This window comes from Dryas octopetala, chromosome 7 (assembly GCF_963921425.1).
Source record: "Dryas octopetala chromosome 7, drDryOcto1.1, whole genome shotgun sequence".
NCBI classification, from domain to species: Eukaryota; Viridiplantae; Streptophyta; class Magnoliopsida; order Rosales; family Rosaceae; genus Dryas; species Dryas octopetala.
This window is the reverse complement of record NC_141372.1, coordinates 10963011-10987689: the sequence shown is the minus strand read 5'-3', so window position 1 is coordinate 10987689 and position 24679 is coordinate 10963011. Positions and strand designations below refer to the sequence as shown.

At 36.1% G+C, this 24679-nt stretch overlaps 1 long non-coding RNA gene and 1 pseudogene across 2 annotated transcripts; both read left to right on the top strand.

The window, feature by feature from the left end:
* The first annotated feature begins 403 nt into the window (after positions 1 to 403).
* Positions 404 to 24679, top strand: part of LOC147279632 (disease resistance protein RUN1-like) — a 42993-nt pseudogene continuing 18717 nt past the window's right edge.
* LOC147279633 (uncharacterized) lies at positions 7666 to 12809 on the top strand. Of its 2 annotated transcripts, none has more exons than XR_015123239.1 (3): positions 7666 to 7897; positions 8088 to 8206; positions 12492 to 12809. It is a non-coding gene; the product is annotated as an uncharacterized LOC147279633 (long non-coding RNA). The 2 variants fall into 2 exon arrangements; XR_015123240.1 differs by lacking the exon at positions 12492 to 12809 and adding an exon at positions 9467 to 9875.

Here is a 24679-nt window from a genome sequence, read left to right as displayed (position 1 = left end):
ATACAATGCGTTCTCAATTACATTCATGCGGTTGGTGATAATTACAATACGTACAGACATTAATTATGTGATTAAGTGATCCCTGGAATTTATGAGCCGGCTGCGTGAGAAAATTTGAAGAAACTTGAGCTACATTACAAGGGAATTCTTCTCTTATATATTTCTGAAAGTTTGCTTTATATAATATCATATGTGCATTGTTACTTTTTTAGTCATCAAAAACAAAGTAAAAAAGAGACAAACTAAAAACAACTTCTGACGGAAAAAATAAAGAAGCAAAAAATTTGCATATATAACCACCTTAATTCCCATTTTGCATGTCATTGCCATATATGTTGCAGTTCCGTTCAGAACCATTGCACTGCAGCAGTACGTACCAATGGCTGGAAGGGCACCTCATGAAGCCTCATCTTCATCCTCATCTTCAACCTTAAAACATTAGATGTACGATGTGTTCCTGAGCTTCAGAGGTGAAGACACACGCAACAACTTCACTGGCCACCTCTACATGGCATTAAAAAATGCTGGGATCAACGCGTTTATGGATGAAACTGAACTAAGAAGAGGGGAAAATATAACAGCCGAACTGGTGCGGGCAATCCAAGGGTCCATGATATCTGTGATTGTCTTCTCAAGAAGATATGCAGACTCCGCGTGGTGTCTAGAGGAGCTTGTTAAGATTATGGAGTGTAGAACAGCAGTCAGGCAAATGGTTTTGCCAGTTTTCTATGATGTTGATCCTTCCGACGTAAGAAAACAGAGTGGTTGTTTTGCAGAGGCATTTGAAAAACATAAAGATAAAGATAAAGATATGGTACAGAGGTGGAGAGCTGCTCTTACTGAAGCTGTAAGTTTGTCTGGCTGGGATCTTAGAAACACTGCGGATGGGTAATTATAAATTTCATTGGACAATGATTAACTTACTTCTATTAAGTTCATTAATGGGTTGTTTTTGCACTTATATATAATAGTTAAAACTCTAATGGGTAATTTTTGGCCAAAAAAAAAAAACTCTAATGGGTAATTACAAATTTCATTGGACAATGATTTATAACTTACTTCTATAAGTTCATTAATGCGTGAAGTTACAATATTTTCTGTTCCGGTTTCAAGATAAATTTTACAAACTTAGAAAAATGAAGCTTTGGACCCGAAGTTTCAAAACTTTCTTGCTCCGCATGCAATATGTACATATGTAATGATGGTTTTAAGGGGTTTTTTTTTTTTGGCTATTATGGTTTTAAGGTATTTAATAACAAACTTTTAATGGTATTTGAATCGTTAACTTTTGTGAATTGTTTAGTAAATAGGTTGAATTTTAATTACTTCCTAGAACATAGAAATAGTATAGCCAATTCTTGTTCAATCTAGAGTGTTGATGCAAATTTCCGTAAGAGAGATGCAACAACTTAGAGATAGTGACCTGGCTGATCCGAAGTCTTGCTGGATGATGATGTGAAGGTTGAACCGAGATCTTCCTGCACGAACACAAGATCAAAGGAGATGGACCGGTGTGGTACCAGCCAAATACGCTCCGATGATGAAGTCAGTGATGTGTATTTGGAGGTGTTTGTGTAAGAACAAGGAAGAACATGTGATAAACTGGGGAGAATGAGGAAGAACAAGGTAAGATCTCCTGAGTTTATTCTCAGCAAGTAGGGGATATTCTGATAGGCTTTTTGGTGAGTGAAGTTGTGTATTAGATCCCCCTTTTTGTGCACATAAGGCAACTTATATAGGCAAAGAAAATGGTGAGGGGTAAGTTACCTGCATGAGGGTGAATGGTTGAGAAGAGGCCACGCGTTCGGTCATGAATAGTGGCATGCACAGCTATTCACCATCTTTACATTCAATGCTGCATTGAATGCAAGGATGGAAGATAAACTGGGATGCCCCAATAGTCATGACTGTGAGCTAGGAAGTCTCATCTGTCAGAGAGTCCTGTTAGGTGCACTCAAGGGTTTAAATTTCGAAGTTTTCGGCGAAATTTCGCCGAAAATTTCGTTTTTTAGGGGTTCCGAAATTTTAACACGGATTCGACTAAATTTCGGAAAATTTCGGCGAAATATTCGAAATTTCGCCGAAATTTCGAAACACCCCAGAAACCCAGCCGCCACATCAATTAAGATCAAAACACAAACCGAAGATTCAAAGATCGCTAATTGGAAACGCAGCAAGCCAAATCTAAGAGATCAAACTCCCAACGAATCGAATCCAAAAGGGGATTGGTTGACTTACAACATTGCCGAGAGCGACAACGTTAAGGAAAGTGGAAGTCCTACGAGAGGAGCTTGAGTTTTCGTCAACATCTTCGTCTGCGAGAAGAGCCGAGCCTTGGAGCATCGATTCTGAAAGTTGCAGCAACTCCTCGATCGCCTCCATGGCAGCAGAGTATTGACGGTCAAAGATCTGAGGGAGAGATCGATGGATCTGATGTGATGGAAACCCTAGAGATTGGGAATTTGAAAATCAGAGATCTTTCTCTGTTGCTATCGAGAGGTAATTGGGGATTCAGAGAAATCAAGTGAGAGAGAGAGAGAGAGAGAGAGAGAGAGAGAGAGAGAGAGAGAGAGAGAGAGAGAGAGAGAGAGAGAGAGAGAAAAGAAAAACAGTGGAAAAGTTGTGCTGGAGAGTGGAGCCTCGGGGGAAAGAAAGAAAAGGGAAGGAAGGAAAGAAAAGGGAGAAAAAAAAAAAGAAAGGAAAAAAAGAAAAAAAGAAAAGAAAAAAAGAAAAGAAAAAAAGAAAAGAAAAAAAGAAAAAGAAGAAGAAAAAAAGAGAAAAAAAAAGTAAGAAAGAGAAAAAAAATTAAAAGGTTTAGGGTAGATTGGAGTTTGGGGCCTTTGGTCAATTATAAAGAAAATAAAATAGTTTGGGTTTTTATTTGGCTTTTTTGGAGTTTTATGTAGTTGTTTTTAAACCCTAAATTTGTAAACTCTAATATATTTCAATATAAAAAATAATTTAAAATACTCTAAAGAGCCTAAACCCTAATATCATATACCATATCCTAGTTTGAGGTTTTTGGGCAATTGAAAAAAAAAATGATTTGAGATTTCGTTTGGCCGTGTTGGAGTTTCGTTTAATTGTTTTTAAACCCTAAACCAATAAACTCTAATACCTTTTTATATAAAAAATAATTAAAAATATCCTAAAGGACCTAAACCCTAATATTCTATACGATATCTTAAATAATATAGAGTATAGATTATAAAGTATATAGAATTTAGTGTATATATTATAGAGTATAAATAATATATTAATTTTATTTATTCATTATACTAATTTTATTTCATAGTATTTGCCTCCAGCGCGCATTATATTCATCACATATCACATGAAATCTACCATATAATTTGGTTTTTTTCAATGTTTTTTATCAATGTAGTAGATAATATGTTAAATAAACATATTGTGAAGTTTCATTCAAAATTTCCGTATTTTGATAATAATTTCCATCGTTTCCGTCGAATTTTTGTCGAAATTTAAAAATCTTCGAAATTTCCGTCGAAATTTCCATCGAAATTTCCATCGAAATTTCCTCGAAACCCGAAATTTTATTCCTTGGGTGCACTTGAGTATGGCGGTTCGTCCCAACTTGATCTTCTTTAGAATTGCGGTGGGAAGCCGAGCCGATCCGAACACATGTTCTCATGTGTAGACAAGAAACCCATGTGTGATCGGATCGGACATGAACAAGCCGGCCGAGCCAATCCGGTAGGTAGTGATCTCTTCAATCGTAGTTGGCTGTGACTAGAATTTGAGAGGATGATCACCAAAGGCCGAGCCGAACTGGGTGTCCACTTCATGATGGATTTCTCCAAGTGTAGAGCAAGTGTTGATAGGTTCGGATCGACATGAGGCAGTTCCTAGGCCGAGCCGAACCAAATGGTCGAGATGATTCGGTGATGACAAGATTGTCAAAGCAAGTCTGATCATGACCGGTCATTAGGCCGGGCCGAGCCGAACCAATGGTCGAGATGATCCAGTGGTGACAAGATTGTCAAAGCGAGTCCAATCATGACTGGTCATTGAGCCGGACCGGGCCGAGCCGAACCAATGGTCGAGATGATCCAGTGGTGACAAGATTGTCAAAGCGAGTCCAATCATGACTGGTCATTGAGCCGGACCGGGCCGAGCCGAACCAATGGTCGAGATGATTCGGTGATGACAAGTTTGTCAAAGCAAGTCTGATCATGACCAGTCATTGGGCCGGTCCGGGCCGAGCCGAACCAATGGTCGAGATGATCCGAGCTGAAGATTTTGGAAGTGATGTTCCAAGTTCTAATAGAATGTTTAATGGTTGAGATGTGACTGGAGAAAGATGATCTCCAAATCCGAGCCGAACTGATGGTATCCGAAAAAGATGATCTCTCGAATTTCTGGTGGATCCCAATGTTAGTTCGAATCGGACACGGGTGACCCGGAGGTAAGAGCCGATCTCATATGTACATGTCGTTGGCATTGCTAAGCTGTGATGATGACATAAATGGCTGGGTCTGATCAAGTTGACCATTGAAAAGTCAGAGCAAAAATGGGACCTGGTGTGCCACGTGTTGGTCTGTGATTGGCCATTGAATCCATGTGGATTTATCCACAAACATAGAGGATCAATTTTCATAGTGTTTTCATCAATTTAAACTCTTAGTTGCATATATAATGAGCCTTAACTCTGATTTTGAATTTTATATATTATTAGGCATGAAGCGAAGTTTATCAGGACAATTATTGACAAGATGACAAGCCATCTTAAAAGCATAAACTTATACGTAGCTGCCTACCCAGTTGGACTAGATTCTCGAGTGAAAGATATTAGTTATTGTTTAGGTGTTGGATTAGATGATGTTCGCATGGTTGGAATTTTGGGAATGGGTGGCATAGGCAAAACAACCTTTGCCAAAGCCATTTATAACCAATTTTGTCATAGCTTTGAAGGAAAAAGTTTCCTTGAAAACGTTAGAGAAACTGCAAATCAAGACAATGGTATGGTTAGTTTGCAAGAAAAACTTCTTTATGATATCTTAAATCCAACAAAGATTGAGGTGGGAAACGTTTCTAGAGGGATCAATGTGATAAAACGAAGACTTGGATGCAAAGGGTACTTGTCATAGTTGACGATGTAGATCAAGTGGACCAACTAAAGGAATTAGCTATAAACCATGACACATTTGGTCCAGGAAGTAGAATTATAATAACAACAAGAGATGAACATTTACTAGAGCTACTTGAAGTGGATACAATATATCCGGCTTGAGAGATGAATGAAGATGAAGCTCTTGAGCTCTTTAGTTGGCATGCTTTCAGAAACTTTTGTCCTAATGAAGGATATTTTGAACTCTCAAGTAGCGTTGCTGCTTACTGTGGAGGTCTGCCACTTGCTCTAAAAGTTTTAGGTTCTTTTCTATTGGGAAGAGGCACTAGAGATTGGAAAAGCACATTGGATAAACTGAAAAAAATTCCTCGTGAAGATATTCAGAAACAACTCGAAATAAGCTTTTATGGGTTGAATGATGACACATATAGGGACATATTCCTTGATATATCTTGTTTCTTTATTGGAATGGATATGAACTATGTCAAACAAATATTGGATGGCTTGTTTGCAGATATAGGAATTAGTGTCCTCCTTCAACGCTGCCTTATAACTGTTTGTGAAAGGAACAAGCTGATGATGCATGATTTGCTTCGAGACATGGGTAGAGAAATCGTGCGTGAAAGATCCCTTAACAACCCTGAAAAATGTAGTAGATTGTGGCATCATGAAGATGTAATAGATGTATTGACAGACAAATCTGTAAGTACTTTAAAACAACTTTTATGTTAAATGCATGTAATACAAGAGAAGCATATGTATACAGTCTATTTGCCATATCAGTGTTGTGTTATGCAGTTTCTTTTGATTAGGTTCAATAACATCAAGCAAGGCTCATGGGTTCCAAACCGAGAACTTTTAGAGAATCTGCATATATATGATCATCCAATATGAATTGGATTAATGTAGGTTTTTACAATAAAATTCAAGCTGATTTGAGGTTAAACTCCTATCCAATCCAAAGCAAGCAATTGACATTGGCTGGTTGGATTGGATTGGATGATCAGATTTTTAGTGAAGGAACAAATTTTAAAACATTAAACATTATTATGCTCAAATCAAATGCAATAACAAATTTTAGTAGAATTAGATTTGATATGATTTTTTTTTTTTTTTTATGATTTTATTATGTACCTAATATAATTCTGTGAAAGCATTTAATTAAATTATTCATAATTTCTATATAGTTTCAAATGCCTACAGAAGCAAAGAAGAATGAAACCAACCAAATTGGATTGGATTGGATTTTCATGAGGAAATATCCATCATCCAATCCAATCACTTTCATTTTTAAATTTAGATATCTATTAGACAACCCCCTTATCAATCAAATTGGATTTAATTGTATTGGATGAGTCAATTTAAGGTACCTTATGGTTAATACATGCATTCATGTTACTCATTTTTTAATTTCACATGAAAATAACATTTTTCTTACTTAGTACTGTGAGCCTTTTGTTAATAGGGAACTGAAGAAATTCAAGGAATCACTCTAAATTTGAAAAGATCTGATAATGCTAGTTTCAGTACACAAGCATTTGAGAATATGAAGAGACTGAGATTGCTCCAGCTGAACTATGTAGAGCTCACTGGAGAATACAAATATCTTTTCAGTAAGTTAACAGGGCTCTGTTGGCATGGATTCCCTCTAAAGTTCATACCAAACGACTTCAATCTAGCTACCAAACATAGTTGCCATCAACCTACGTTATAGCAACCTTGAGCAAGTTTGGAAGGATTCCGAGGTACGTACAATAACCTCAACCATTGTTTTATACAAAACATCCTGTATTGTTTCTATTAATTCATTTTGGATTTAATTTCTGTTTTTCTTTTTTATTCCAATTTGTGTAGCAATTGCTTGGGAAGTTGAAGATTCTTAATCTCAGTCATTCTCATTACCTAACACGATCACCAGACTTTTCAAAACTCCCAAATCTCGAGAAATTGATGCTTAAAGACTGTAAGAGTTTGACCGAGATTCACCAGTCGATTGGACATCTTAAAAGTCTTGCTTTGGTAAACTTGAAAGACTGCAAAATGCTTAAGAGTCTCCCAAGGAGTTTCTATAAGTTGGAATCTATTGAAACCCTTATTCTTTCTGGGTGTTCGAAATTTTAAAAATTGACTGAGGAGTTGGGAGAGATGGTATCATTGACAACTCTTCTTGCAGACACTACAAGAATAACCCTCTTTGGTGACTGTACAGTAAAGGCTGATATACCTTTGTCACTACTGATCAGCATGTGGTGACTCTTAAAGTTGCAAGTTCCCTTTGGACCCAAAAGGAACGGTTGGCTTGTTACTCTCCGAATAAACAAATAAGTATAATATATTTATTGTCCAAAATGAATTACTGTATATGTAAAAATAGTTAAATCTCATATGTTTTATTTTTTTATATATTGAAAAGTTTAATTTAATCAGAATGGGTTCCGCAATTTCTGTCAAACCCACAGTTTATTATTACTTGCACAGTTGCATTGACTTGGCATGGATATCAATGCTGGTTTAAAAAATAAAACCAGACCAATTAACTTAACTTCCATTTACGCCATTGCCCATGTCTACTCTCCTCCCTCGTCTTCTCTCTCTCCTTTCTGATCTCTCTCGTCATCCCTCCGCCCCTCTCTCCTCCACACCACACCAAATTCCCTCCAGCGCCACCCGCTCTGCGAAGCCAAAACCCAAATCATTCTCGACACCGACAGCAAAAAGCTCTCCTCCACACCCACACCAAATTCTGTCCATCGCCAGCCTCTCTGCGAAGCCAAAACCCAAGTCATTCTCGACATCGACAGCAAACAGGTATCATTTCTCCTTTTGTTTAAGTTTTCCTTTGGGTTTGACTTCTGAGATTTTGATTATAGGGGTTGATTTGTGTAGAAAAATTTGTAACATTTGGGAACACCCAAATCCCTATATCTGTCAGCATTCTTCTTCTTCGACAAAGTGAACACTAAAAAAGGATTTTCTTTTATTTGTATTTTCTCATTAGGGAACACCGTGTGAATGATTGAAATACTCTGAAGGGATATTTCGGTTTTCGTGGAGGGAATACCTAAAGCCCCAAAACCTTAAATACCCAGACATCCAACCAGAAGAGCAGATCAAAAGGTAATTTATTTTTGCGCATACAAGTTTGGTTCTCAATCAATATTGGTTTTGAATTGCTTGAATTTTTGGGGTTGATTTGTATTGGTGTCTTAGATCCAAGCTATGGTGTTTGATTGGATTATGAATTTTAAGGGCATTATATTATATGAATGTTTTACTCAATTTTTATAAAACAAAAATGCATGTGTTAGACTTCATATAGGAGCATAAACTATAGTTAGGAGGTTACTTGGCTCTTTAGTATCTGTCATGAAGAGACAAATTTTTGTTAGTCACCATTGAGTATTTCATGCGAGACTCTTATTTAACTGGGTCCCTTTAGTTATCTATCAGGACTGATACCTGTTCCCCAATTGACATCCATAATTGTGAAGGCCTTTTATTTCCCTAATGTGGCTGTCTATAAGTGTCCAAGCTAATTATATTTATTGATTTCATTGAATTATAATGAATATGCTTGTGAAATTAGGAGATTAGATGACTTGCTTTCTACTTGACTGACAGTAGGCTTGTTTATTGCCCAATTTGCCCCAACCCACATAATGAGATTAGACTGCCCCAAAATATCTAATATAATAGTGCATCACTTATATTTGAATTGGTGTCCCGTTTATGTACCATAACAATCCCATTTCTACTGGTATATAACAGTCCCCATTACTGTGTTTTTAATGATCTACCTTCTTAGTTCCACAGTGAGTCCCTCTTCTAGTCCTTCTTGCTGTGAGTCATGGCACCTCATCGCTCAAAAGCTACCAAATGTCTGACTTATGCAGATTCTTGCAAGCACACTTTGTGTTGCAATGGTCCCCCAAAAAAGTCATACCCCGTTAATTTCGGCTTGTTTGGTCCACCCATGCCCACCCTTGGTCCTCCTATGAATACTGATGAATCCCATATGAACGACCACCTAGTTGGCAACATGATTCCTGCACATCGACTGTATTTCAACATTGATGATGATTTGTTGAATATGTCTCCTTTAGATTCTGCAAAAACCACCAAATACCAACCCGTCCAGTCCTACGCTGAAGTATCAAATATGGCAACCCCTCTAGCACTAGCTAAAAACCCCATGGTGAACATTTGGTGTCCTTGGTATGATGACTTGGCAGCTTCATTTCTCTTGCCCCAAATTTCCCCACATATGGCACCAAACCCCCCACCAATCCTCCCTAACAACTTTCAGTTTGGTGGGCCTTCCACCACAGTTACTAGTCTTTTTGATATTCATTCAAGTGCTTCCTACCATGTTGCCAGTCCACAGAATGACAATGGTCAAGCTGTTGAAGCCCAAAATGCCGAACTAGTTGCTGCAATGCCCGCTCAACATGACGGCAACTACAAATGCTCCTTGGATTGCGCCATGTGTACTTATGTCAGTACTGCAACTTCTTGCAAATGGGTTAATGGGAACCTTAACTCAATAGCTGCTGCTGTCCCTCCACCATGTGTAGATGATCCCTTCAACCTCATCATTCCTCCTTCATATGCATCTCCAATGGACACATGGTCTGCTCCACCTCTACTTGATCTGAATTCCATCATCATTCCAGATTCCTTTGACTCCTCTTTGGGCAGTTTGGCTGCACCACCGGAAGATGCACCCTGGTGCCTATTCCCTGGGGATTCTTATCCATCAACGATCGAGTTTTGAAATGCTTCAATGCTGAACCTGCTCCACAACTTTACAGTTTAAGGGAGTACAAATTCTGATGTGTTGCAATAGGTGTGTTTTGTTAGTACAAGCTCTATTTTTGGTTCTTTTTGTGGCTTTGTAACTTGGCTGTCTTTTCATACACCTGATAACATAATGAAAATCCAAATCTGTAAATGCTAAATATCATCCTTGTCTAATATGTAAATTAAACTTGTATTTCCAAATTGGGGACTAGCCCTGATTTGCTAAGGGTTTTGGTGAGATAACCATCTGAAACTCCTTTCCATGTTTGTTGCAGCAAGATATTCACTATTGTATAATACATATATGCCTTTTGTATATTTTATCGTTGAGGCAGCAGTTGTTATGAATTTAAGTTAATTTATGTTTTCTAAATACCACATGTACCACCTCCCATATATTGTCTATTGGCCTCTTTTTATAAACAACAAATACATGTGTACTCATAATACCACCTTGTCTTGCATTCATGTATGGATATGAACATACTCGTAAATTATAGATTGGTGTCTTTCTCCCTTTCATACAATATGGACTCTTCCATTCTTTGCCAGCTTGTTCCACCATGTCAAAATGCTCCCTCCACTTCCAGAAAATTTTTTTCCCCGCCTCTGCTGTCATAATACAATAGTCAGTTTTATTATACATTGCTTTCAATATTCTAATTAAGTTAAATCTACAGTGCACATTTCTTACAATCATACATTAATAATCCATTGACATGTAACTTCCTATGTCAAACTTTACTCCTTCTGACCTGGACATCACAATATAATACCAGTTTTTGCCTATATAATTTCAGAAAATCATTGTGCAAAGTGGCATTCAACTACCTACTATGAGTACATAATTGGACAAAATATACTCTTAAAGGTCAATGCTAATAATATTTACCTTCCGACACCCGATGGAGATACGATTCTTGATTTCCCGTTTCAAGTTAGTGTAGTGCCGCAGATCACTTACTCTATTTTGTTATTCACTGGGGGCGGTTGAATTGAGATTTGGGGATTCAGCTGCAGTGTCTCATCAGACAGTCTTTCTCTGACCTTCAATGGAGTAAAACTTACCATCGTCACTTTACTTTCTGAAACCGGCCGCAGCTGCAGTTAGATCGATGCATCCCCCAATCTGATGTGTTTTTGGTCCGTTCATTCTTACCTTACGACCATCTCGATGCCTTGTTGGGACTTTTCTCATTGTTAATCTACTATTTCTGCAGGGAAGCCTTCAGTATGTAGATATGCAATTTGGGGAATCATTGCTTATCTTCTGTCCCAACTACTCAGCTGTTAAATCATATTATGAGTCTTGCTGCACATCATTTATTTTTGAAGTTAATATTGGGACGTTGGCTATTGTGTATAAAACAATATTCTTGCTGCAATAAGTCTTAATTATGAGAATTGATCTCTTACTCTGACCTTGAAAGTTAATAATTATTTTACAAACTATTATTTCCAACATTTCTTGCTTTTTTCCTCAAAAAAAAAAAAAACAAACTTACATTTCTTGGTTTCTATGTATATCATGCTTATCAATTTATGCCTTCTGACCTTTTGCCATATTATACTTTGTATTTACAATTCTTAAAAATTAAAATTGTAAATTAAGTATCCTAAGTGTTACAACTTACAACTCTCCTAATATATTTATATCTATATATCTGTCAAGTTAAGTAATTGTTTTTACTTTTAATATGATCTTCTTTGGACATGATAACATTTCTTCCATTAATGAAATACCATTCAACCTGAACCTTTATTTTAATTTGCAACTTCCACTTTTACCCCACTTCCTATTCTTGTCTATATATTACTTAGATCCCTTCTTTGCAATTGCAATAACCTCTTCTACCCAGGATAACCAACAATATTTGTGTTCAGCTTCACAAATGAGCAGCGTATGGTGGAATTCAAGATATTTCACACCCTATTTCACCAACTCTTTCATAATTTGCATATTCAAAAGTTGTTTTTGGTTTTTTTTTCTTTCACTGTCCACTTCTTGCCCCATGATTCCTTAGTCATTTTTACTTCCATTCATTGGGGGGTTTGCCTTCTTGAACATGTTGTGCGTTAGTCCTGTGTGCAATATATGTTTGGCAGTACATGTATTTTCTAATCAAACACTACAATCATTCTCTGTCTACAAAATATACTTTATTCTAACTCATTACACGTTTCAGCATTTTGCCCTAAGATATAAAGTCATTGGCTGCAATAAATCGTGTTGTCCTTTCAAAATAAATATTCCCCCAATAACTTCGTCCCTGTGCTGCAAACTTTACAATGCCTTTTGTTTTTATCTAAATCTTGTGGTGAGGTTACATAGTTAATATATATTTCACTTCCCTTAATTCTGAGTTTTTCATGTAATTCCTTCTTATGTTGATGTTGTTCATACAGTTAAAGAGTTTCAGCTGTGTTTTCCCTGTGTTAATTTTATTACACAAAGCACCACATTATATCACTCATAATTAACCGCCTCACATGCTATCACTTGTGAATTCCTCATGTTGTCATGCTTGTACTCTACCTATCCTATTAAGAATCCACCACTTTGACGGATAATGTTTAAATGCCCCCTTCGTCCTGTACACAGGTTCCGGAAGTTTTACACCCTCCATATTGGAAATACATTATGGATTAATACAGCAATGTCACATGTTATGAAGGTGGATCCATTGAACCATGTTGGACTTATCATGCCACAGTTGACCACGTTGAATGGAATGAGCTTTGTTGGAGGCACAAACATGGCCTGGATAAACCCACCAATGAGGACACTTTTGTTGCAGAATCACTCCTTGGAATGATGAGAGACAGTTTGGACAAATGCATAATTAGAAGATCCAAACGCCATTGCCCATGTCAACCTTGCAGCTGCAAATGTCCCAAGGCATAGAGACTGGATGGGTCCCATTCCGCAAAGTCTTCAGGCTAAACTCAATGTTTCCTATTTATTAGTGATTTCCATGTACTTATATAATGTTTATAATTACCATGTTTGTTCCAATTTTTCTGCTTACTCTGTGAAATCTGTATTCTATTTCTATAATTGGTACATGACTCACCTTGAAGTTGAACAAATTGGCAACTTGACTGTAACTGTGTAACATTACTTTGTCACTTTATAAACACCAATCTGGAATTTCACTCAAAACCCCTTACATGTAACATTGTACTGGCCGCATGCTTACATGCTTTGACAAACATTTTTTGCTGTGTATCTATGTATCAGCTAACATTACCATTACATTTGGATTCAAATGATGATATGTTTTCCATTAACCTCTACTTTCTGCCATGCCTAGTTTGATTTATTACTGCCTTTGCAAGGCTCTCAATATATTCCCGAACAGCAGTCACCTCAGGCATTTACTCAGACATGAGTCCCTATATCTGCATTCTTAAGCCATCTACCATTTCAGGTGGCTGGTAGAATTAACTACAAATTCCTTGCTACCTTTAACACACCTCCATCCACACTTTACCTTATTCATAAATTTGCATTTATATAACTATGTACCCATTCTAGCTTTGTAGTTGTTCTTTCCGTATTTAGCTTCCTTAAGCTTCCTCAACATCATTCTGTACTTCCCATTTTGCTGAAGGCCTTATGGATCAACCTTTCCGCAGATGTGCAAGGAAGCTGTTGTTTGGAGATGTTGAATCTAGGATTGACGAGTCTATCCCCAACCCACAGCATCATGACTCTGTCTCCCCAACTTCTTTTGCAACACCAACTCACCTTCCGCCACCTCCCAAGTTTGAAGCAGATGTCAATGACCATATGGTAGGAAATTTAATTCCATATAGTGAATATTTATTAGATTCTCCTGATATGGGTTATGTTGTTCTGTCTTCACAACCTATTGATTTCCCACCAAGTTTTTCAGGAGACAATCCCACACAGACCTTGTCATATGCATCTAATATTCTTAATAGTGCACCACATTCTCCTAACCCAATGTTGTCCATCATATTTCCATCCTATGATGTTGTTGATGCTTCAGTCTCACCCTCTGATTATCCTAACATGGGTCACAATGTTCTTCCACCCCTTGACAATGACAATGACTTCTTTGGTGTCCTCCCTCAACCATTTGCTGATGATATTTTTCATAATCTCCCTCCTGTTTTGTGTTCAACCTTCGGAGGACTCTCTCAGCAGTTCGATGACAATTTTGTTGTCCTCCCCCGCACACCTGACTCTGTTAACCGGCCCCGACTTTCCTATGAAAATGGCGTTCATCGGATTAGCAATGATAAATTGCCTTGTGCTCTAAGTCAGTCATTCATTAGCTCTACATCAAAGAAGCCTGCTCATAAGAAGAAGCCCAAATGCAGCCTTCACTGCGGGGTTTGTGAATACCTTGGTTGTGAATCATGTACCAATTGGCAGCAAGCCAACCGCACACTCACTAGGCGTAGGATATGAGCCATATGCAAGCCAGCCATTCCCCTCAACTAAATATTCTCCTGCAGCCTTTGGTGCTTCATAAACCTTTGTTTCTTCGAATTTTATTACATTTTAAATATAGACTACCAAATAATTTGGTCAGGTTAATGTCTATGTATTATATACATTTTTGGAACTAAATGGGCATCACTGTCATATGCAACTTATTTGCTATATATGTAAATATAATATGACCCATTTTGTGGATCGGTTGGAGTAATTATCAAATATTTGTAGTTTAATTTATAAATACTGTTTGGTCTATGACACAAACAGTTTATATGTAGATCATTTCGTAAGTTGGCTTTTCTATGCATTTGGTAATTCAATTGACTACTCCCCCGCTAGCCTGTTTGTGGACTACTCAATCTTAATAACCCAACTTTGTCATGAACACCTCAATCTATTATTTACATTAAGTCAAATTGTATGGAATATCCACAAGCTTGCTAATTTAATGAACAATGTTATGCTTTCATGACTGTAATAACAATGTTAAATAATAATGGTGAATTGGGGTTGGCTTAGTATTGAAGTCAAACTCCAGATTTTAGTTAAGTATTGCCCCAAATTTAAACCGAACGTATAAATGCACCTTCAATCTTATATTAAATCCGAACATTCATACCCAATTGTAAAAAATAATGAACAAGAAAATGATGGGAACAATCAGTATTTGAGGATGGAAGCATTGTGTATTAGATCCAAAGGTTTTTTTCTATATTTTTAATAAGAAAAATTTGTAAAATATACTTTTTTTGATTTTATGAAAATATACTTTAAAAAAAAACAAAATACTTAAAAGTTAAAACATTTGCAAGAAAGGATAAATACCTCCCAACAATATCGCACACTCCAATGTCAGTACAAAACGTACCGGTGAGCTTCAACGCTTCTTGGATTTGGATTGACTCCCTATGAGGAATGGGTATCATTGCATATGCAAATGTATCACCACAGTCGCACGAATGGAGTGAACGCTTGGTAGTTCATAATCCAATATACCTAACATGGAGTCCAATGAGTTTTCTCTTGTTTTTTGGTCAAATAGAAATTTCATAGGCACTGACTAGCAGGAAACAACTGCAACGCAAACCACCAACGCAAAACCGTAAAATAGAAAGAAAAACAAATATAGTGCCGACAAGAACTTAAAAGTACACAGATAAGCGAAACTAGATCTGCAAATAGAATCGGACACAGAGACGCTACACTAGGGGGTGTATTCAATTAGGATTTTCATGAACTTTTGTAGAGTTTTTAACAGTTATTGACTTTGGTAGAGTTGATGGCTTTTAAATGACTTTCATAAACTCCACACAGACTTTGGCAGAATTCTGCATAGAGTTTTAACAGAGTTTGCCTGACTTTTTTCATTGACTTTGATGGATTGTTATAGACTTCTAATAACTTTAATAGAGTTTAATAGAGTTTTTTATTGTTTATTTTAAAATTTCTCGGATATTTTTTTAAATAAGTAGGGAAGGTCTGTAACAAATCTATTGAAGAAGTCCTGTGGTCTCTTTCAACTTTGTGATCTATTTGTTATTCTTCATCTTTCACGCTAAATTTTTCCTTACATAAAAATAATGAATAGAAAAGTATGTAGGAACTATTTGAATCAAAATTGAGCTCTTCAGTACACTCCGAAAAAATATAGTAAAATCATTATTGTACCCCTATTTTCTTTGTCAAACTTCACAAATAAAAAGACCAGCCATGCACCCTGGCTTGATGGCAATGATAGCGTCTCTTACAAATTAGCCCCATTAATAAGGAAATAATCGTTAAAACAAAACAACAGCACAATGTAGAGCAAGAATGGTCAAGTTGATAATGATAGACATCAAGTCGGGTGCAGCCATTGGATACACAAGGAAAAATCAAGATGCATGACCATCTAAATTTGTTAACTATGACTATGATGAATATGATTAATTTTGTGGGAAAAAACAAGAAAAATAACAAACAAAAAAAAAAAGAAAAAAAATGGTGGTTCAACTAGATGAAAGCAATTGACATGTAATTGCATCTAAATCGACCATGTCTCTATATCTAAATTAAAAAATCATAATATAAATTGTTTTTAAATGTTTCAATTCTCATTATGATCAGCATGCCCAACATCTCCCCACATAGCTGAAGCTATATTAGTTCTCCATTGATTAGCATTCTCTCGTTGTTGCTCTTGGGATTGAAGAAGTAGTTCACAATTATCCCCTTCATCCATTGGTAATGATGATGTTGATGACTCGTTGACAGGTTCAATAGGAAATTCATCAGAACGACACTCTTTGCTTAGAAAGTTGTGCAATCCTGCATAAGCTAATACTAGCTCTGCTTCTGTCTTATATGGGAATGGCGGTGTAGACTTGAAAATTGTAAATCGCGATTTACATATACCAAATATTCTCTCGATTACATTCCTCAATTAAGCATGGCGAAGATTGAATAATTCAATTGCATTTTCGGGGTGACGACCTTGACCAACAAAATCTTGGAGATGATATCGAACACCTTGAAATGGGGCTAAAAATTGTCGTCGATTTGGAAATCCACAATCCACCAGAAAATATTTACCTAAATATACAACATATGTATATATAATTAATTTTCAATGTAGTACCTAATGTAAACGTAAAGGGAAAGAAAAATATTTTTCTAAATAAAAAAAGAAAATTAAAGAAGTACCTTGTGGCACTTTAAGTCCATTCCTCCTTGTTAAAGCATCATTTAGCACTTTTGAATCATAGCTGAACCCTCCCATCCACTGAGCACATATATGAATTCCAAATCAAAGTTACAGGCTGCTAATACATTTTGTGATATTTTTCCATGACGCTTACGATAACTGCTTGTATCACGTCCTTTAACCATTGCTGGTATATGTGTGTCATCAATAGCTCCGATGCAATTCTAAATAAAATATAAGAGTTAATAAACAGACCAAATTTCCCTGCTCAACATGCTTATATAGTTATAACATTTGATTGTACAAAATATTTATCACATACCTTAAAGTACGGGTAAAATCTTGTGCTTTCTCTTATCTTAGCTGGTGCTGTGGATCCAGGTTTGGCCATCAACTCTGGTGCTATAGTATTCAAGGCCTTTAGAACTTTGTTGAAATTTCTGCTTGTTGCAAAATGTGATCGACCAAAGCCCTTACGAGTTAGGCAATATCGAGAATTTTGACCGATAGTAAGTAAAAATGTTGCAAGCATTTCTTCAACACAAATAAATCGTGTATCACACAAAAGTGTTTTTTCTCTAATAATCTTGCATAGTTTTCGAAACACGTCAGAATACATCCTATACACTTGACGGAAGTGTTCAGGATCCTCATGCAATACCCTATGTCTATAATTGTATCCATTTGTAGTAATTGGTGGCCGAGTTAGAGGACACGCAATACGCTCACCACGTGTTGTAATTAGTAAAAATTTTAGCACTTGCATTATTGCTTGAAAAGCCATCAACAATAAATTGATGCTTTCATAAAATTCTTCCTCTAATTTTTCTTCATCAATTTCCTCATCCTCTATTTCTTCCTCTATTTCTTCTCCTTCAGAATCCCCATGCATCATTGTTTGAGACATTTTTTAACCTTATCTCAAAAAAATGAAAAGGAAAAAAAAGTTAGATTGCAATATATATATATATATATGAATAGAAAAGTGTGTTTACTTCAGTCAAATAAGTGAATCTAGAAAGCCATACATACTCCAAAATTGATTTGTTGGCTAAGGTTTCTAACTCTATGAGAAGGAATTATAACCATTATTTAAATTTCATTAATCTGAAGCTTCTGTATACAAAATATGCAAGGCGTGATCCTACATGAAATATGTTCATCACAAAATTAAAACCTCTAATGAATGAATATGCAAAACGCAAATAAAGTGAATGACAATAACCTTTATATACAGCTAGACCATTTTTCTTGTTTGTTCAAGTTGTCATATATCAGTAACTTTTAGGGCTAAGACAATATACAATTCATACACTCTAGGCTCATGCTATTTTAAAAATAATTCAATAAAGCAGCAAGTGTTGAGTTTTTATTGTGAACCATATAACAATTTTATCATTAACGCTCCACGAACCATGCAAAGTAATAATTAAGTCTGCAACTACTATGTATAAACCAGAGTATATAGCCACATCATGCAGGGATAAATTTTTATAAATTACAATTAAGAATAAATAAATCAAACATCCATTTATTTCATTATAAGCACTCAGTAGTGAAACAAATTAAAGAAAATGCAATGATTAAAGAAAATCAATTCTAAACCAAAAAGTTTAACATACTCCAAAATGCTAGACACATTAGACTCAAAAAACCACATTCAATCATCCAACTTGTTGCAGAGTATCCACACTGAGCGCTCTTCAACAGTCATTTCTAAGAACTCATCTGTGACTCCTATCTTCTTAATCGACTTATGTGCTTTGCAACGAGTAATAGTATCCAAGTTTGGGATCTCCTTGATAGCATTCCAGATATTACTCTTTTTCTCTTTTTCCTTTTTCTCTAATTCACGTTTCTCCATATATTTGTCCCTTTTCTCCATTAGCCTTTGCATTTCTTCAAACCTAGTGTCCATTGAACCAATTGTATCAAGACCAAGAGAAATCTTGTCTAGAACATTGGCTCGAGTGGTCGTCTCAAATGAGCTAGTATTTCCTTCATACTCAATTCTAGTTCGTTTTTTTTTTTTTAAGACTAGTGCCTTCTAAAGGAGTCTCTAAAGAGGGGTCCAGGAAGGGTAAGTATGAAGTATTTTGTCCAGCTGGTGGTGCTTGGGATGATAGTTCATGCTGACTTGGTACATAGGCATCATGGCTATCGTCATACACATAGTCTTCTATCCTCACACGATTATTGTCTTTAGCCCTATATATTGTTGCATCAGTATCATCGCCCAATCCAATTGAATTTGTCCCGACAGCTGTTCCATTCCCAACTACAATTCTCAAGTCCTCATACTCTGCAAATGTGTCTGTAGGAAGGTGTCTTTGGTTTGCTGAGGGGACTAGCAAAGAAAAAATAATAAAATTTGTTAACATATAATAAAAATTAATTTTTTTCTTTTTTACGTATAATATAAAGTTATCATATAAAATAGATATGAAAAAAAAAAAACAATAAGGGAACCTTAAAGTAATCTTCCCATACTTCATCATTAGCAGTAAACTTCTTTGTTGTTGGGTCCCACCCAAACCCAGAACTATGATGCATAAGCTCAGAAAAATTAGAATATCGACTCTGAAACCATTTCAATCTGCTTTGGTATTGGGAATAAGTTTTTTTCTCATCATTTTTTTCATTCACACGAGGAAGTATTTTGTGTTCTACTATTTGATTGCTTAGCACACCATTAGCATCACGCCATCCACGTTTGGCAACATCAACCATGAGCTCTAATAATAAATTGCTTTCTACTGTGGTCCACATTTTATATGACATTTTTCCCTTTCCTGGTTGTGAATCTTCCATTGATCACACTGAAGTTCCACATGCAATTATCTCAATATAATCACTATCCCAAATATCCGCAATAAATACAATACATGATATTGTTTCAGAAAAAAAAAAAATAGCAACATATGAATGGTACGTACATACGTAATGATGAATAATTTTCTCTTTGTCTATTGGCAGAGGTGATCAACCAGACAAAAGTAAATAGTACTAAAGGCCTTGAATAAACCCAAGTAAATAGTACCAGACAAAAGAATACAAACATAGTAGAAGAAAGAGGACTTGTTTGACAAACATTGTACTAGAATAAACCATTAGATTTGAGAGAGTCATAAATTGCAACTGCATTCTTTTACCAACAAAACACAATGACAACCACAGGCAAAAGATTCCTCTAATAAACTAGCAAAATATAACTACTATCTTCGTACAGCTTCACAAAATATTAAAAAAAACTAAATCCCGTTGAAATTTGTAAATTGTATATATAGATACATATTTGATGTTGAAAATCCATAAACCCAATAGAGGAGAACTTAAACCCTAAAATACAAGAGAACCCTAAACCCTAAAATACAAGAGAACCCTAACGCTGAATAGAAGAGAAATCATTAACTAGAAACACATGGATCTATATTACATAAAAGAATAACATCAAATTGTTGAGAACCCTACCTGGAGATGAGATCAGAAAGTGGTCTATGATGGAAGATTGAAGGCTGTGTTGGGAGCTTACTTGTTCAGCAAAGTCGTAAAAACCAAGTGTTGGTGTGAATTCCTTTAGAAATGTTTGGGGAGAAGGTTGGAGAATTGGTATTTATACTTCATACTCCAAACTCCATCAAACTCCAGGGTTTATTGAATTTTATCAAAGTCAATAACTTTTTCAATACCGTCAAATTTTAATGGACTCTTTAATATTCCCACACATATATAAATAAATAATTTTTGGAGTCCCCAACCAGCACATAATAAAACTATTAACTACGTGTTGAACCGTAAAAATATTCAAAAAAATACAAAGGTTGAGGTTGAGGTTGAGGTTGAGATAAGATCCCCATATACCATGTGCCACATTAATTTCAAATGAAAACAAATTGAAAAGTGAGATAATGTGGATTTATCTGAAAGCTTAATTATCTCTTATCTGATAAGTTTAAATTTAAATGGACAGAGTTATCTCATCTCCAGCTGATCTCATCACTTGGACTTCTCATAGACTGTATAAATAGAGCATAAGGGATTCCGAAAAAGGAGGAGAGAAGGGGAGGAGACCGAAAGGCTGAAGGAGAAAGTACAGAGAGAAGAGAGAATTACTGCAAGACCGTTACTGTTCAAGTTCAAGGTAGTGGCTCTTGGCAGTGTTCTTTCATTTAAGATGGGGGTTCAGGTCAAAACCCCCTATAAATCACTTTCATCTCAAGATGGGGGTTCTGGTCTGAACCCCCCATAAATCTATCCTCTCTCAAAAGATGGGGGTTCTGGTCTGAACCCCCCATAAATCCGTCTCATCTCAAGATGGGGGTTATGGTCTGAACCCCCCATAAATTGTTTTCTCTCAAGATGGGGATTCTGATATGAACCCCCAAAATTAATTTGTAAGCTGGTGGTTCTGTGCTGAACCCCACAAAAGAAATCACTTCTTATGCCTTCAATTGCCAACTAGATTAGGAGAAACAACAGATCTCCTTTGCTATATTGTTGAACGCAAACAAAAAAAGGGAGAGAAAGAACCCAACCAATTAAATAAGTTGCGGCTTACAAAGAAATCAAAGTCGCGCTTGAAAGTATATCCAAGTTCCCAAGATGAAATTGGCAAGCCAACTAGTCAAAAAAAGAGACGAAAATAAAAGGTGGTCTCTGACATGTTGTGAAGCCAAGGAAAAGATGTGATGTTGCTTCCATAGTGCTTCACGTGAGAAGCCAAGAAAAAAAATCAAGTTGGGCCCGTAGTTAAAAAAAAAGGGCAAAAGAAAGAAAATGAGAAAAACAAATTAAATGAGGCTATGGCAATGCAGCACAATAAAGAAAAAAGGTGCTGCACTTCTGCCAGCAAAAGCCAAATGTGCCCCTCCAAAGAAAAGAAAAGAAGAAAGGCTTCTTTCAAGAGATGGGTATTTTCCGTACAAGACCACAAAAGAAATTATGGTTCTAAATTATAACCATGCAGCAAAGTGGAAATAAAGTCAAGCTCCAGGATACAAGAAGAAATCAATTTGTTGGATTCTTATCTTCAATAAGTAAAGGAAAACAAAGTCTTAGGGAAAATTAGTGGGTCCCACGTGAAGCTTTTCTTGGGCTTGTCTTCAATTTGCTCTGAATCAAAATTGCATGTTAATGCAATTGTGCTGCCAGCAAAATTAGATATTGGACCGCATTCCAACATTATTAAATCACCTGTACTGGGGTCACAAATCCAGTGGTCATGTTTTCAAAGTACCTTTGCCCATTAATAAATAAAGAGTGTATCAATGAATAAATAATTGATACAAAGATATTAGTTGGCACATAACCAAATTCATGTTAGCCTATTATAAAAAAATGTGTCATTTAAAAAGTAAATGATACAAAAATATTAATGGGCACATTTTCCTCCAAATCCTAAATTCAAACTCTTAAATTGGTACAAAGCCAACACTCTCAAATTGGTGCAAAACCAACTCTCTCAATCGGTACAAAACCAAAACCGAAACCAAATCCAAACCCCAAATTCAAACTCTCAAATTTGTACAAAACCAAATTTCTCAATCGGTACAAAACCAAAATTAATTCTCAAATTCAATTCCAAAAAATGGCACAAAGCCAATCAAGTCAAATTCTTTTACTGAACTACGTCTGGTTTGATCCCATCATGGGTACGTAGGCAATGTGAGCAAAATTCACACTCAACCGCATTCACAAATTTCTTCAAATTACCTTAGGAATTAATTCATAAAAATTTCTTTGAATTAATTTAGCACCAAATTAAATCCACCCACATCCTTCAGAAATTAATTCTACACACAAAAGTCCCTGAATTAATTTTTCAAATCAAATCCAAGGGCTTTAACCCATACCCAAATTACTCAAATCATTTAATGAGTCATTCACCCATTTAAATCCCAAAACCTTGGAACTACGTGTGGTTTGATCCTGCAACGGGTACGTAAGCAACCTAAAATATGGGTGCAACCGCAGCCGCAAATAAATTCCATTTAAATAGGTCTTTCATCTATCGAAAATTCAAACACTCACAAAGTGATCCGTTGGTTTCATTGCAATTGGAATCAAAGGGTATTCCCTTGAGTCAAGGGACTGTAATTAAGAGATGTACTCCATCTTGAATGGGTCGTATCCAAAATATTAAAACTCTTATTCCTTAAATGAATTTGGATAAAATTATGTTGGGTGATATTATTATTATGATTTATTTACAAATTTTATTCAACACTATGTCTTTATGTGTGTTTGCAAAACAAAATGATGCATTTTTATTCATTTTGCATAATGACCTCAATTTCTCAAATGACTTATGGATAAAAAAAAAAAAAAAAAACCAATCAATCCACCAATTGTTGTACACGTACACCAACCTGAACCCATTTTATTATATTTTCAATTGTTGTCATAAGGCCATCAGTCACATCACTTATCTAATTGGTTTTATTCTAATATTCCTCATAACATGACTTACATATATATCAAATACTTAATTGCAAATTGGACATGAAACCTTACATTTTTAATATTTCAAAAGTCATCGATTACAGTGTCTGAGTTGCAGACAGGCCAAGCATTCAGAAGCCTCCATTATTGGGGATCCCTACCAGTTTCGCCCACAACTACCCACTGAATTTCGTATTTACTTCGACAGCAGAGAGATCTAGCAGACGCATCAAGTAGATTAATGAGCTCCACTAATGTAGGGCCCAACAAAAACACAGGTTAGTAATATTTGTTGAATTCTGCAAATTATTTTGTTCACCCCTGATTTGTGGTATGATAGCAATGGTATTTGGACATTGTGGGATGCGTTTTAATTTGATTTTATTTCATACCATTATCAGTAGTATTATAAGAATGTTTAAATTTGGACTCCTTTATATTTTGATTTAATCCTTCATATAACAGTGGTAGTAATTCTTCAAATTTTGTAGATCTGTATGAAGATAGAGCAAATGTAAACCAATTGAGAGCAGTTCATACAGAAGGGAAAATAACAACCTTAGTTATTGTGGTATATAGAAGCATACGTAATGAGTTTGTGTAAGCTGACAGACAATTTGGTATTTTAATAGCAATCGATACCGGGATACGATGGACAAGCTTTGGGTCGTTAGTAACAGGCTATCGACTGAATTCATAATTGGTTTATATGGGCTTATAACGAAGTCCCTTTCTGTAGCTGCACATGAAGGACAATTAAAGTGCCCCTGTGCAAAATGTTATAACCGTTTCTGGCAAAATCCAAGCAATGTGGCTGAACACATGACGGTCGACGGAATGGATAATGATTATGCAAAGGGTTTGTGGGTGTACCATGGAGAGTCTCGGGCTCAGAATGGGGACATGCCTTCAAACACCGTTCGAGTTGCCGATGCCAGTTTGACTGATTGCGGGATGCGTGACATGCTGAATGATGTATTTAGACATGGTGGAGAGGGTAATGAAAATGAGTTTGTTTGTGAAGAACCACTACCAACCAATCCCACTGCAGAGGCTGAAAAATTTTATGGACTTCTTGAGGACGCTGATAAGGAATTGTATCCAGGGTGCAGGGGTCTAAAGAAGTTGGATTTTTTAGTGCACTTGTACCAAATCAAATGTCTACATGGGGTTCCTGACATTGCACTAACAGGGA